The following is a 14,721-nucleotide window of genomic DNA, read 5'->3' on the forward strand; positions in this document are numbered from 1 at the left end:
ATCCACTATCTTTAATTAAACTTAGTATGTTGTTTCATTTTCTATTTATTGTGGACTTGTTTTCACATCCATTTGGTTGATGAGATCTATTATGTCATGGCTATGGTTGTTTAGAGTGGATAAAACCTTCAATGTTTCAAACCTATTAATGATTGATCAATAGATCCTTCATGATACTTTGAGGCATTGATAGGTTGCCTCTATTTCAACCATGATTGGGCCATTTGATACATAGATGAAACCATTTTCTTTACATTAACTTGTTGTTCTATTTGCTTATTGTTGTCCTACTAACTACTAACTACTAACATTTATATTATTGCACTTTACCTCCTTGCAATTTATTTTATTGTTCACTTTATTTCAAGTACCTTATGTTTATGTTTATGTTTATGTTTATGTTTATTGTTATCTAACCATATCATTTACATTATGCTAATCTATTTACTCTCTCACTATCTTGCTAAATAAAAGAGGAGTAAAAACAAAAATAAAAAGAACAAATCATAATATTGATAGATGGACTTAGGGTTGCATAACTTTCTTTGTTACAAATCTATTGTTAGTTTATTTTTCAATCATCTTCAATACTTTGTATCAATGATAAGCTATCCCTTAATGTGTCATATTTTAAGTCTTTTGGACCTATAAAAAATAAACCTCAAGATGTTCATTGTGTACATATTACTAACCACTAATTATACTCCATTAACCTTTGTTTATCATTAACCTTTGTTATTGTGATTTTTGGTTTCCATTAACTTGTGGTTTATTTTGTGTCATTTACATTCACTAACCATTATTATTGTGATATTGTCATTCTTTATCTTGTGATTTACTTTTATGTCATTACTTTGTAATTTATATTCAAGTACTCATTATCATCATCATTGTACAAACTCATCATGCATGTTTATTTGCTTGTTATTTATTTTATTGTCATCATATATTAAAAATAACCAAAACATGATAAAATGGTAAGACCAAAAATATTCTCTCAACTCTTAACCAACTTGGACTTAGAGGATTTCATTTTAGGACCTTTTCTTGGAAACCTTCCTTTACTCTTTGTGATACTATATAAACACTTGGATTTTCACCCGTAAATTACATGCATGTTTGTAAGACAATTATCCTTTGTTTAGTTTAGGTCACTTTAGCACACAAAAGGCTTTCTCTTTGGCTACCTTACAATGAGACTCTTTATTTTCGTGTTGGTTAATTTGAATTCACGTTGCATAAGCTAAAATTCATAACCAATCTCATTTTGAGACCATTGTCATAATTCAATTCATATCCACATGTAAATACAAACCTCGGTCAATATCGAGTGCGCCTTTTCCAAATCAATTCAAAACACCCTTGTAAGTTGATCGCTTTTAAAGCATCACCATCAACCTCACATAGCTTACTCTTGGGCTTTCTTACAATGAGACCTATTCGATTTTTATCGAGTAGAAGAGAAATACACTAAATAAATTCACTTCATCCAAAACACAAATCTAAAACCTCGATCCAACGTCGAGTATTTTCTCTTAAACTCAATTGAAATACCCCGATTAAATCAAAATAAGTTGAATGAAAAAAGGAGTTGACTTTGAAAAAAGGATTTTTCTTACTCGGTCATTCGAACAATTGTCATTTTCCGCCAAACATACAACTTAATAAAATCATTTCCTTAAAAAAAAACTATACGAAATAGGAGATGGTTTTGAGCTTTCAATTCCTCTTCTCAAATGCTTGGATATGAGTTGTCTTACTCAGTCATTCGAGTATTTGTCGTTCATTCTAAAATACGTCAACCATGTACAACCTTATTTTCACAAATATTCAGATGAAACAGAAAGCGGTCTACAGTCTTCTATTCCTTTTCCTGATTATTAGGATACGAGTTGTCTTACTCGATTATCCGAGTATTCGTCATCCATTCAAAACACCCTAACTATTATCAAATCCTTTCTCTAATTAAGGATGAAAAAGAAAGTGGTCTAGAGTCTTCTATTCCCTTTCCCGATTGTTAGGATACGAGTTGTCTTACTCGACTATCCGAGTAATCGTCATCCAACCAAAAACATCTCAACCAATCAAAACATCCAACATATTAATCCAACTTGTCACCTCCGTGTGATCAAAACTCTTTTAAAAAAAGAACACTATTTAATCCTTTCTGATGCGCACAACAAACTAATGCTTAAGCCTCCGCCGAGAGTAGACAAGCCAACGTTTAGCCTTTAGGATGAAATCCAAACAGTTGTTCATTAAAAAATACCCACCAACCGTAGTTTCCCGAACTATGAATGCTCTGATTTCCTTATTTAAGGATACGTAGGCAGAAGATTGATGTATCTTCGCGAGCACACTAATAAAAAACCTCCCCTTTCCCTTTCTAAGATTCCCATCCATTTCTATTTTTAATAACTTTATAACCCAAAGATAACAAACAAACATAAATTAACACACGAAACGCCCATTAGAACTAAAAGGTTCCCGTTGAGTACAACGGACGCAAGGGGTGCTAATACCTTCCTCTTGCGTAATCCACTCCCGGACCTGAATATGGTTGCGACGACCATTATTCCGTTTCCTAAAGGTTTTATCGATATTTTCCTATCCCTTCATTGGGGTAAATAAAGTTCGGTGGCGATTCTGTTCGAACACTAAATATTTTCCGCGACCATCGCGAGGAATCGTATTTTTCGAGATGCGACAGATGGCGACTCTGCTGGGGACTAGCTCCAAGCAAAAGAGAGTGAAGCCTAATTTAGTTCAGCTTTTTGTATTGATGTGTTAATCTTGTTCGTTTGTTTGTTACTTTTATTATGTTACTATTCTGTTGTAATTATTGTGTTGTGAATTATTGACTGTGTCTTATTTGGGGCTCTCTGTTGGTGGTACTTTGTGAGATAGACTCTCTACCCGAGTCTGAGAAAAACCATAAGATTAAGTTGGTGGTTGCATAGTGGGCGCCCACAAGGAGTCTTCCTTGTCGGGAAGAAACGAAGACCCCGGCTAGAGGAGATTCTCTTGAAATATTATTGCCCGACGAGTTTTCGTCACGATGATAGTATTCTCAAGTTGGATCAATGACTCTAGGGACCTTTCAACCCATTATATCCGGTGGTTATGTAGTATTTACCTGAAGAGTCTCAAGACTTATTGGGTTAATACGAAAGCCCCAATCAGATGAGATCCCTTGTGCGTATTACTACCTTACAGTGGTATTCCCAACCTTGATCTATGACTCTGAGAACCTTATTAGAACCTTGAACTCGAGAGTTGTGTAGTATGGGCCCACTAGGAGTTTTCCTCTTTGGGACCATACGAAGGCCTCACCCAGATGAAACTTTGTTTGGGGATGTTATTTGCAGATGAGTTTTCATCATGACAATAACTTTCCTAAATATTGATTGATGAATTTGGGAACCTTTTAACTTTAGCATCCTCCCAAAAGGGTTTTGTTTAGTAACCAAGAATACCCTCTCTCACGACCTGTATATTAACCTACATGTGGTATGCATAATATCATTCATAGCATAACATTCATATTATTTTATTTCCAAGGAATCTGAGTATCATGAGTTGCAGGAATTCAAGAAACATGGAATCAGGACAAATAAATATTTACTCATTCAAGTTCAAAGATCCCGATCTAAGGAGCTTATGTGACTTGGTCTCTCAGATGCACCCAGTATACATAATCAACTTTGGAAAGAATTATGGCAATCTGCTCAGCATCCTCAATCAACAAGTGGACTATACAGCCTTAATCACTTTAGCCCAATTCTATGACCTACCTTTAAGATGCTTCATGTAACACCCCGATAAAACAAGATAATTATTTAATTTAAGTTAATAATATATTTATTAATTTAATTAAATAATTGGAATTTTTATTATTGGATTATTATTTTATTGGAATAAAAGTTGGAATTTAGAAAAGGTCCCATTTAGTAAAAAGGTTTATTTTTTCACGTGAAAAGGAAAAAGGGGCAGAAAAGTGGAAAAAGGGCAAAGAGAACCAGAGAACAAGGGTTGGAGAGAGGAAGAGCTTGATGCTGCAGGATTTTCCGGATTAACTCAGGTAAGGGGGGTTTATCGTCGATTAATGGGTATTATGGGATAACATGTAGTGGGTAGTGATAGACCATTGATTTGACTCTATTCGGAATGATGCATGATGAAATTGTGAACTTTTGGATGAACGAAATTGGATTATGATTGAGAGGAATTCGTAGGAATTAGATGTAAAAATGTTAGAATTGGTGAAATTGAATAGGGTATGATTCGTGTTAGATGATATGAACGATTACTGTGAAAAATTGGATTGTAGGAGGTTGGAATTGGTAGATCTCGTAGCAGAGAAGACCATAGCAGATCTGGAAATCTGGTTTCTGGTCATACGCGTATGGCACTAGGCAATACGCGTATGAGATGGTCTGGTACGCGTATGGCACTAGGCAATACGCGTATGGATGAGGAAGATGATGTTTTTGAACGTGGTTTGGTCTCTGTTGGTACGCGTATGGGGAAGTGGTACGCGTAGCATACGCGTATGAGATAGGTGGTACGCGTATGGAATTGGCTGAGAATTGGGCCATACGCGTATGGGACTAGGCAATACGCGTATGGGCAGGATTGTGATTTTTCTGTGCTGTTGTTGTGCAGTTTTTGGTTGTTCAGCTGAGTAATGTAAATTAGCTGATGTATGATAGAGTAGGGATCATTTCCCGTTGTTTTGAGTAGTATAGGTATTAGTAGAGTGTGCTAATGCTGTGATTGATTATGTGGTATGACATGATATGATTATGTGGTGAATATGTTGATGATGTATGATGATATGCATAATGTTGTGAATGTATCTATCATGTCTGAAATTATGAATGGACTGTTTATGGCTTAGAGTGTGAGCATATGTCCATTGTGGATGATTGTTGATGTTTGCATGACTAAGTGATTTAGCTTTCATATTGTGGCCTTTATGGTGGTAGCTAATTCCCATGGTGAGGAATTAGTGAGTTAGTATTGTGGATCGTTGTTGATGTTTGCATGCTAGGTGATTAGCGTGCATATCATAGCCCTTGGGGTGGTAGCTAATTCCCATGGTGAGGAATTAGTGAGTGAGTCACTAGGTCTCAAATGAGTGGGACTAGTGAGCTTGGTAGCCGTATCTGGATTTGATCGGTGAGGTTGAACTATATGTTCACGAATAGTCAGTACCGCATGCATGGAGTCTCATTGCATAATGTATGTATGTATGACGTATAATATGAATGGATGTATTCCAATATTATACGTGTGTTTTATGGTTGTGTTGAGTTCGAGTATGATGATGAGGATGATTATGAGTTGATATTGCCGTTGCTGAATATGTGAGATCTGATTAGGGTGGTGATATGTGTTAAATTACTTAGCATTACATGATATTTTATAATGCTTATTACATCGATTGAGGAACTCACCCTTACAACTATGTTTCAGGTAACGAGCAATGATTGAGTAGGAGCTAGTGCTTGGAGTCTAGTGTAGTTCCTTAGTGGGTCATGCTCTGATAGATGTAACATCGGGATGGGATGTTTTTAATTGTCTTATTATTGGTTGTTGAACCATTTTACATGTAATGTGTTACATGTTTTACAATGATTGATGAGATTTCTATCCGCTGCGTATTATGCAAATGCTTATGTTTTGAATTAATAAAAGAGCATGACAGTTATTTTGGTGAATGGTGTGAAGTGATTGTGTGACACCCTTAATTGCATATCTACTCTGATATATATAATTGTTGTTTTAATTAAATATTTGGGGTATTTTAGAAGGGTGTTACATTAGTGGTATCAGAGCATAGTCGGTCGAGTCGAGTCGTAATTATTCTGTTTCCCCTGTACGTGATAGGTGTTGTGTAACCCTATCAGTACTTATTGTTTTAGCTTGATTGGGTTTTCAGATTAGAAGATGGCTGGAAGAGGTAGAGATGATGCTGCGATTGCTGAGGCTCTGGGTATGCTAGCTGGAGTACTTGGAGGAAATCCGAATGTTGTGGGACTGGGAGCTGCTCGTCAACTGAGTGAGTTCCAGAAGAACAATCCTCCAATGTTCAAGGGGGCATACGATCCAGATGGTGCTCAGAAGTGGTTGAAGGAGATCGAGAGGATCTTCCGAGTGACTGAGTGTGCCGATAACCAGAAGGTCAGGTTCGGTACGCATATGCTGTCAGAGGAAGCAGATGATTGGTGGGTTGCTACCCGCACTGAGTTGGAATCTGCTGGGAATGCTGAGATCACTTGGGCTGTGTTCAGAGAGAGATTCCTGAGGAAGTACTTTCCAGAAGATGTCAGAGGAAAGAAAGAGATAGAGTTCTTAGAATTGAAGCAGGGTAACAGGTCTGTTACTGAGTATGCTGCTAAGTTCACAGAGCTGTCGAAGTATTACACTCCCTATAACGAGGCTACTGGGGAATTTTCGAAATGTGTGAAGTTTGAGAACGGGTTACGTCCCGAGATCAAGCAGGCTATTGGGTATCAGCGGATTAGAGTGTTTTCCGATTTGGTTGACTGTTGCAGGATTTTTGAACAGGATACCAAGGCTAGAGCAGAGAGCTATCAGCAAAGGGTTGATAGGAAAGGCAAGAATCAGAATGATCGTGGGAAACCGTATGCAGCTGGCAAAGGTTTCCAGCGACAGAGTGGGATGAAGAGGCCTAGTGGGGGAGACTCCAGTGCCCCTGCTAAATGTTTCAGATGTGGTCAGGCTGGACATCGTATCCATGAGTGTACCAGTAATGAGAAGAAGTGTTTTAAGTGTGGCAAAGGTGGTCACTTGGCTGCAGAGTGCCGGTTGAAGACTGTGACTTGTTTCAACTGTGGAGAAGTGGGTCATATCAGTCCACAGTGTCCTAAGCCGAAGAGAGAGAATCAGTCGGGAGGCAAGGTCTTTGCTTTATCGGGTTCTGAGACTTCTGCAGATGATCGTTTGATCCGAGGTACGTGTTATATTAATGGCTTTCCTCTTGTAGCTATTGTTGACACAGGTGCGACTCATTCCTTTATATCTTTGGATTGTGCTGTGAAACTTAATTTAGAGATATCGGAGATGCATGGAAGTATGGTGATTGATACTCCTGCGAAGGGTTCAGTGACTACTACTTCAGTTTGTTTAAATTGTCCTTTGAGTATTTTTGGTAGGGACTTTGGGATGGACCTAGTGTGTCTTCCACTAGTGCAGGTTGATGTTATCCTGGGTATGAACTGGTTGGTGTTTAACCGAGTCTATATCAATTGTTTTGATAAGACTGTGATTTTTCCTGAGATTGAGGAAGGAAAGAGTTTGTTTCTATCAGCGAGGCAGGTGAATGAGGCGGTAGCAGATGGGGCAGAGTTGTTTATGCTGTTAGCGACTTTGGAGGCTAAAGATAAACTGGTGATTTGCGATCTAGCCGTGGTGTGTGATTTTCCTGATGTGTTTCCTGAAGAAGTGAATGAATTACCGCCAGAACGTGAAGTTGAGTTCTCGATTGATTTGGTACCTGGTACTAGGCCGATATCGATGGCTCCGTACCGTATGTCTGCTGTTGAGTTAACTGAATTGAAGAGTCAGCTGGAAGATCTGTTGGATAAGAAATTTATTCGTCCGAGTGTGTCACCGTGGGGTGCACCAGTGTTATTGGTTAAGAAGAAAGAAGGTACTATGAGGTTGTGTGTGGACTACAGGCAACTGAATAAAGTGACGATCAAGAATAGGTATCCTTTGCCGAGGATTGATGATTTGATGGATCAGTTGGTTGGTGCGAGTGTGTTCAGTAAAATAGACTTGAGATCTGGGTATCATCAGATACGTGTGAAAACTGAGGATATTCAGAAGACTGCTTTCAGAACAAGGTATGGACATTATGAGTATTCTGTAATGCCTTTTGGTGTGACTAATGCGCCTGGAGTATTTATGGAGTATATGAATAGGATTTTCCATCCGTATCTAGACAAGTTTGTTGTGGTGTTTATTGACGATATTTTGGTGTATTCGAACTCGGAAGAAGAGCATACTGAGCATTTGAGAATGGTTTTAGGAGTTCTACGAGAAAAGAAGTTATTTGCTAAACTGTCCAAGTGTGAATTTTGGTTAGAAGAGGTTAGTTTTCTTGGTCATGTGGTTTCAAGAGGTGGTGTTGCTGTTGATCCTTCTAAGATAGAAGCGGTATCTAAGTGGGAAGCTCCGAAGTCAGTTTCTGAGATAAGGAGTTTTCTTGGACTTGCAGGTTATTATAGGAAATTCATTGAGGGATTTTCTAAGTTGGCGTTACCATTGACGATGTTGACTAGAAAGGGGCAAGCGTTTGTTTGGGACTCAAAGTGTGAAGAAGGTTTCCAAGAGTTAAAGAGAAGGTTGACTACTGCTCCTATTCTGATATTACCAAGTCCGTCGGAACCATTTGAGGTTTACTGTGATGCTTCATTGTTGGGTTTGGGTGGTGTTTTGATGCAGAATAAGCAGGTTGTAGCTTATGCTTCGAGACAACTGAAGGTTCATGAGAGGAACTATCCGACACACGATTTAGAGTTGGCAGCTGTGGTATTTGTTCTGAAGTTATGGAGGCATTACTTGTACGGGTCAAGATTTGAGGTTTTCAGTGACCATAAAAGTTTAAAGTATTTGTTTGATCAGAAAGAGATGAATATGAGACAGAGGAGATGGTTAGAGTTTCTGAAGGATTATGACTTTGGTTTGAATTACCATCCGGGTAAAGCAAACATAGTGGCTGATGCATTGAGTCGGAAATCATTGCATATGTCTATGTTAATGGTTAAGGAATTGGATTTAATTGAGCAGTTTAGAGACTTGAGTTTGGTGTGTGAGAGTACTCACCATAGTGTTAAATTGGGAATGTTGAAGTTAACGAGTGGTATTCTGGATGAGATTAGAGAGGGTCAGAAATCCGATGTGCTTTTGGTTGATAAGTTGACTCTAGTGAATCAAGGTCAAGGTGGTGAATTCAGAGTTGATGAGAATGGTGTTTTGAAATTTGGTAATCGGGTGTGTATTCCGGATGTTACCGAACTGAAGAAGAGTATTCTTGAGGAAGGACACCGTAGTGGCCTGAGTATTCATCCTGGGGCTACGAAGATGTATCATGATTTGAAAAAGTTATTTTGGTGGCCGGGAATGAAAAGAGAAATTGCGAGTTTTGTTTATTCTTGTTTGACTTGTCAGAAGTCAAAGATTGAGCATCAGAAGCCGTCTGGGCTAATGCAACCGTTGGTTATTCCAGAGTGGAAGTGGGATAGTATCAGTATGGATTTTGTTTCTGGTTTACCGAGGACAATTAAGAATTTTGAAGCTATTTGGGTGATTGTTGACAGATTGACAAAATCGGCTCATTTCATTCCGATCAGAATGGATTATCCGTTAGAGAGATTAGCTGAGTTGTATATTGAGAAGATTGTAAGTTTGCATGGTATTCCGTCGAGTATTGTTTCGGACAGAGATCCTAGATTTACATCGAAGTTCTGGGAAGGTTTGCAGAGGGCTTTGGGAACTAAGCTGAGATTGAGTTCTGCATATCATCCGCAAACTGATGGTCAGACTGAGAGGACGATTCAGTCACTAGAGGATCTTTTGAGGGCTTGTGTTTTGGAAAAGGGAGGTGCTTGGGATTGTTATTTACCTTTGATTGAGTTTACCTACAACAATAGTTTTCATTCGAGCATTGGTATGGCACCGTTTGAAGCTTTGTATGGTAGGAGATGTCGGACACCTTTATGTTGGTATGAGTCCGGTGAGAGTGCTGTGATTGGACCGGAGATTGTTCAACAAACTACGGAAAGGATTAAGATGATTCAGGAGAAGATGAGGATTGCTCAGAGTCGTCAGAAGAGTTATCACGACAAGAGGAGGAAGTCACTTGAGTTTCAAGAGGGAGATCATGTGTTTCTTCGTGTTACTCCGATAACTGGGGTTGGTCGAGCTTTAAAGTCGAAGAAGTTGACACCTCGATTTATTGGTCCTTATCAGATTTTGGAGAGGATAGGGGAGGTAGCCTATCGTATCGCTTTACCGCCGTCACTTGCGAATTTGCATGAAGTTTTTCATGTGTCTCAGTTGAGGAGATACATTCATGATCCGTCGCATGTGGTCCAAGTAGATGATGTCCAGGTGAGAGATAACCTGACTGTTGAAACATCACCTATGAGGATTGAGGATCGAGAGTTGAAGCAGTTGCGGGGTAAAGAGATTGCTTTGGTAAAGGTAGCTTGGGGAGGACCAGCAGGTGGCAATGTAACTTGGGAACTTGAGAGTCAGATGAAGGAGTCTTATCCTGAGTTATTCGCTTGAGGTATGTTTTCGAGGACGAAAACTCTTTTAGTGGGGGAGAGTTGTAACACCCCGATAAAACAAGATAATTATTTAATTTAAGTTAATAATATATTTATTAATTTAATTAAATAATTGGAATTTTTATTATTGGATTATTATTTTATTGGAATAAAAGTTGGAATTTAGAAAAGGTCCCATTTAGTAAAAAGGTTTATTTTTTCACGTGAAAAGGAAAAAGGGGCAGAAAAGTGGAAAAAGGGCAAAAGAACCAGAGAACAAGGGTTGGAGAGAGGAAGAGCTTGAAGCTGCAGGATTTGCCGGATTAACTCAGGTAAGGGGGGTTTATCGTCGATTAATGGGTATTATGGGATAACATGTAGTGGGTAGTGATAGACCATTGATTTGACTCTATTCGGAATGATGCATGATGAAATTGTGAACTTTTGGATGAACGAAATTGGATTATGATTGAGAGGAATTCGTAGGAATTAGATGTAAAAATGTTAGAATTGGTGAAATTGAATAGGGTATGATTCGTGTTAGATGATATGAACGATTACTGTGAAAAATTGGATTGTAGGAGGTTGGAATTGGTAGATCTCGTAGCAGAGAAGACCATAGCAGATCTGGAAATCTGGTTTCTGGTCATACGCGTATGGCACTAGGCAATACGCGTATGAGATGGTTTGGTACGCGTATGGCACTAGGCAATACGCGTATGGATGAGGAAGATGATGTTTTTGAACGTGGTTTGGTCTCTGTTGGTACGCGTATGGGGAAGTGGTACGCGTAGCATACGCGTATGAGATAGGTGGTACGCGTATGGAATTGGCTGAGAATTGGGCCATACGCGTATGGGACTAGGCAATACGCGTATGGGCAGGATTGTGATTTTTCTGTGCTGTTGTTGTGCAGTTTTTGGTTGTTCAGCTGAGTAATGTAAATTAGCTGATGTATGATAGAGTAGGGATCATTTCCCGTTGTTTTGAGTAGTATAGGTATTAGTAGAGTGTGCTAATGCTGTGATTGATTATGTGGTATGACATGATATGATTATGTGGTGAATATGTTGATGATGTATGATGATATGCATAATGTTGTGAATGTATCTATCATGTCTGAAATTATGAATGGACTGTTTATGGCTTAGAGTGTGAGCATATGTCCATTGTGGATGATTGTTGATGTTTGCATGACTAAGTGATTTAGCTTGCATATTGTGGCCTTTATGGTGGTAGCTAATTCCCATGGTGAGGAATTAGTGAGTTAGTATTGTGGATCGTTGTTGATGTTTGCATGCTAGGTGATTAGCGTGCATATCATAGCCCTTGGGGTGGTAGCTAATTCCCATGGTGAGGAATTAGTGAGTGAGTCACTAGGTCTCAAATGAGTGGGACTAGTGAGCTTGGAGCCGTATCTGGATTTGATCGGTGAGGTTGAACTATATGTTCACGAATAGTCGGTACCGCATGCATGGAGTCTCATTGCATAATGTATTGATAACATGAAATTATATCACATTTTAGGACTTAATTCAATTAGATTATATTATCATTTACTTTAATTTATCTCATTTTATCAGATATTATGCGGTATTTCCTTTCTATTTATGTCAGGTATCCATTTTGAAGCAAAAGTGAAAAAGGGAAGAAAAGGAGGTGTAAAAAGGAATAAAAAGGAAACAAATAACAAAGACCAAGCCCAGCCCAAAGAAAGCGCACGTTGTACCTGTGACGGGCGTCACAAAGGTTGTGACGAGCGTCACACTAAGCACACTCCTGTGACGAGCGTCACACATGGTGTGACGGACGTCACACCATTCCCCTATATTTTTGGCACTAGGAACTCAACTGACCACGTTGAAAGCTATTTCCACGCTTGACCCTCGGAACGAAAAGACCGCGCATACGGAAACCCTTGGAAAGCCGTTACACAAGTAGCAGTATAAATAGCAGCTAATTGGGAAAGCTCTGGGTTCGGAGATTTTCCACGCCTTTTGCCGTTCTCTCATTTTTTTCTTCCAGCAGTTTAGGCTTATATTTTTATAGTATTACTTTGCAGAATTTTTATTGTTTTACCTTTTTGCAATTCTATTTTCTTTTCTAGCATTCAATTAATTCTTTTCGCACAATAGTTTCAACACCGGAAACTACTGTGCAACTTTTACCGGATCTAACCTTACGTTAGAATCTAGTTTTTTTTATTTTTTTTTCCTTGGTTTAAGTTATTGTTTAATTGAAGAATCCGAGAACAAATCCTACCGGCTTGTGGTGGAGTGTTCAAGACTATTGTTTAACGCATTCAGGTTCTTTAATCATTATTTAATGCTTTGTTTTATTAATTATTTATATTATCTGCCTGGGATGAGTCTGTTTATGCATGATATGTATTTTTGTTTGTTTAGCATGTCTGGCTAATTCGCCTAGATATCGGTATGTAAAGTAAGCGGAATAAGGGATCAAGACTAAGTCGGTCTAATTAAACTTAAAATTAAAATCAATCTTTTTACGGTCTCAATTTACAGGTTTAATAACAAGATTTTTTACAAAAGTAAAAGACATAAAGAAGTTAAAATCAATAGAGCGAGAGTTTGAGGTTTTAACTGGACAGTGTAAATTAGGCATTAATTCTAGATCAGGGCGAGAGCAAGTTTTAGAGTTAATTAAATTCTGACCTTTTCCAAAAAGTATTCTTAAAGATTGAATGTGAGGACGAGAGTTAAGCATTCGGGTTTAATTGTATAACCTAAGTCAACAGAGCGAGAGTTTGAGATAAGGGTGTTTAAAACGGTCAGTGTTTTCTTAAAAAGAGTTTCTGCAACTTTATTGCTTTCAAAAAGTGGTTTTTGACTTAATTATAAGTGACAGCTACATTAACATAAAATCATGGTTTATTCAACAGAGCGAGAGTTTGAGATAAAACCTTTAATCAATAAAGTTAACTGAAACGATTTATTTTAAAACCAAGAAACCGACAAAGAATTGATTCCCTAATTACGACGAACTACATACCGATATCCGCTTTATTAATATTTAATCTAGATCTTAGTTTAGTTTTTAGCTTCGCCCCCAAACAATCAACCATTATTCACCTTAGCTTTACGTAGTAACCTTAGATAACAGTATATCGATTCATAAGTCCCTGTGGGATCGATATCTTTTAAAACTACGCGATAGAACTGTGCACTTGCAGTTTGTACCCCAAATTCGACTCATAAAGTCGAGCGATCAAGTTTTTGGCGCCGTTGCCGGGGACTTCTATTTAATCGATATCGTAACTCTTCCGTTACGCTGTAGAGACTAAGGTTTCTTTTTTCTTCTATTCTTTCTTTCGTTGATTTGTATGCCACGCACTCGCTCACAAGGCGAACCGCTCTATTTACGAATCAACGATATCGAACTATATCTCCGAGTCTTACGACGAATTCGGGAATATCGTGCTGCAAACAATCTCCCTCCTATAGAACTTCCTGATTTCAAAAACCTTTTTCCTTCGATAACCGAGATGGCAGAACCAGCTCGTGCTCTTAGAGATTACGCCGCTCCATCGCAAGATGAGCCGCATTCAAGTATTGCTCCGCCCGCAATCGAAGCAAACAACTTCGAACTTAAACCTTCGCTGTTGCAAGCAGTGCAACAGAACCAATTCTCTGGAAATCCTACCGAGGATCCAAACCTACATTTATCCGTATTTGTCCAATACGCTGATACTGTTAAAGCTAATGGTGTCACTTCAGAGGCAATTCGACTTCGTCTTTTTCCTTTCTCATTAAGAGATAGCGCTAGAAGATGGCTTCAATCTCTCCCTTCCAACTCAGTCACCACATGGAACGAGTTGAAGAAAGTTTTTCTTGCCCGATACTTTCCGCCAAGAAAAACAGCTATGTTAAGAGCCCAGATAAACGGATTTAAACAGAAAGACAACGAGTCTCTTTTCGAAGCATGGGAAAGATACAAAGACATGATGAGACTTTGCCCACACCATGGTTTGGAAGACTGGTTAGTAATTCACACATTTTATAATGGTCTCTTATACAACACAAGGTTAACAATAGACGCCGCTGCAGGTGGTGCATTAATGAACAAACCTTATGCTGATGCTTACCAGCTTATCGAGAGCATGGCCCAAAACCACTATCAGTGGGGAACCGAACGAACAACGGTGGAAAAACCTCGAACGAAAACTGGCATGTATGAGATAAGTAACCTTGATCACGTTAACGCAAAAGTGGATGCTTTGGTCCAGAAAATTGAAAGTTTAAGCGTATCACCCCCAGCCGCCGTGGTTGCTATAACTCAGAATTGCGAGGTCTGTGGAATCCAAGGCCACACTCCTACGGACTGTCAACTCTTGACAGGAATCCAAGCAGAACAAGTAAACTATGCTCAAGGAAGCCCCTATTCGAACACCTATAAC

The 14,721-nt window shown here is 38.7% G+C and overlaps 1 pseudogene; it reads right to left on the reverse strand.

The window, feature by feature from the left end:
- Nucleotides 1-14,194: 14,194 nt before the first annotated feature.
- On the reverse strand, nt 14,195-14,294 carry LOC127109125 (uncharacterized; annotated as a pseudogene).
- Nucleotides 14,295-14,721: the final 427 nt, after the last annotated feature.

This window comes from Lathyrus oleraceus, chromosome 7, assembly GCF_024323335.1.
Source record: "Lathyrus oleraceus cultivar Zhongwan6 chromosome 7, CAAS_Psat_ZW6_1.0, whole genome shotgun sequence".
NCBI classification, from domain to species: Eukaryota; Viridiplantae; Streptophyta; class Magnoliopsida; order Fabales; family Fabaceae; genus Lathyrus; species Lathyrus oleraceus.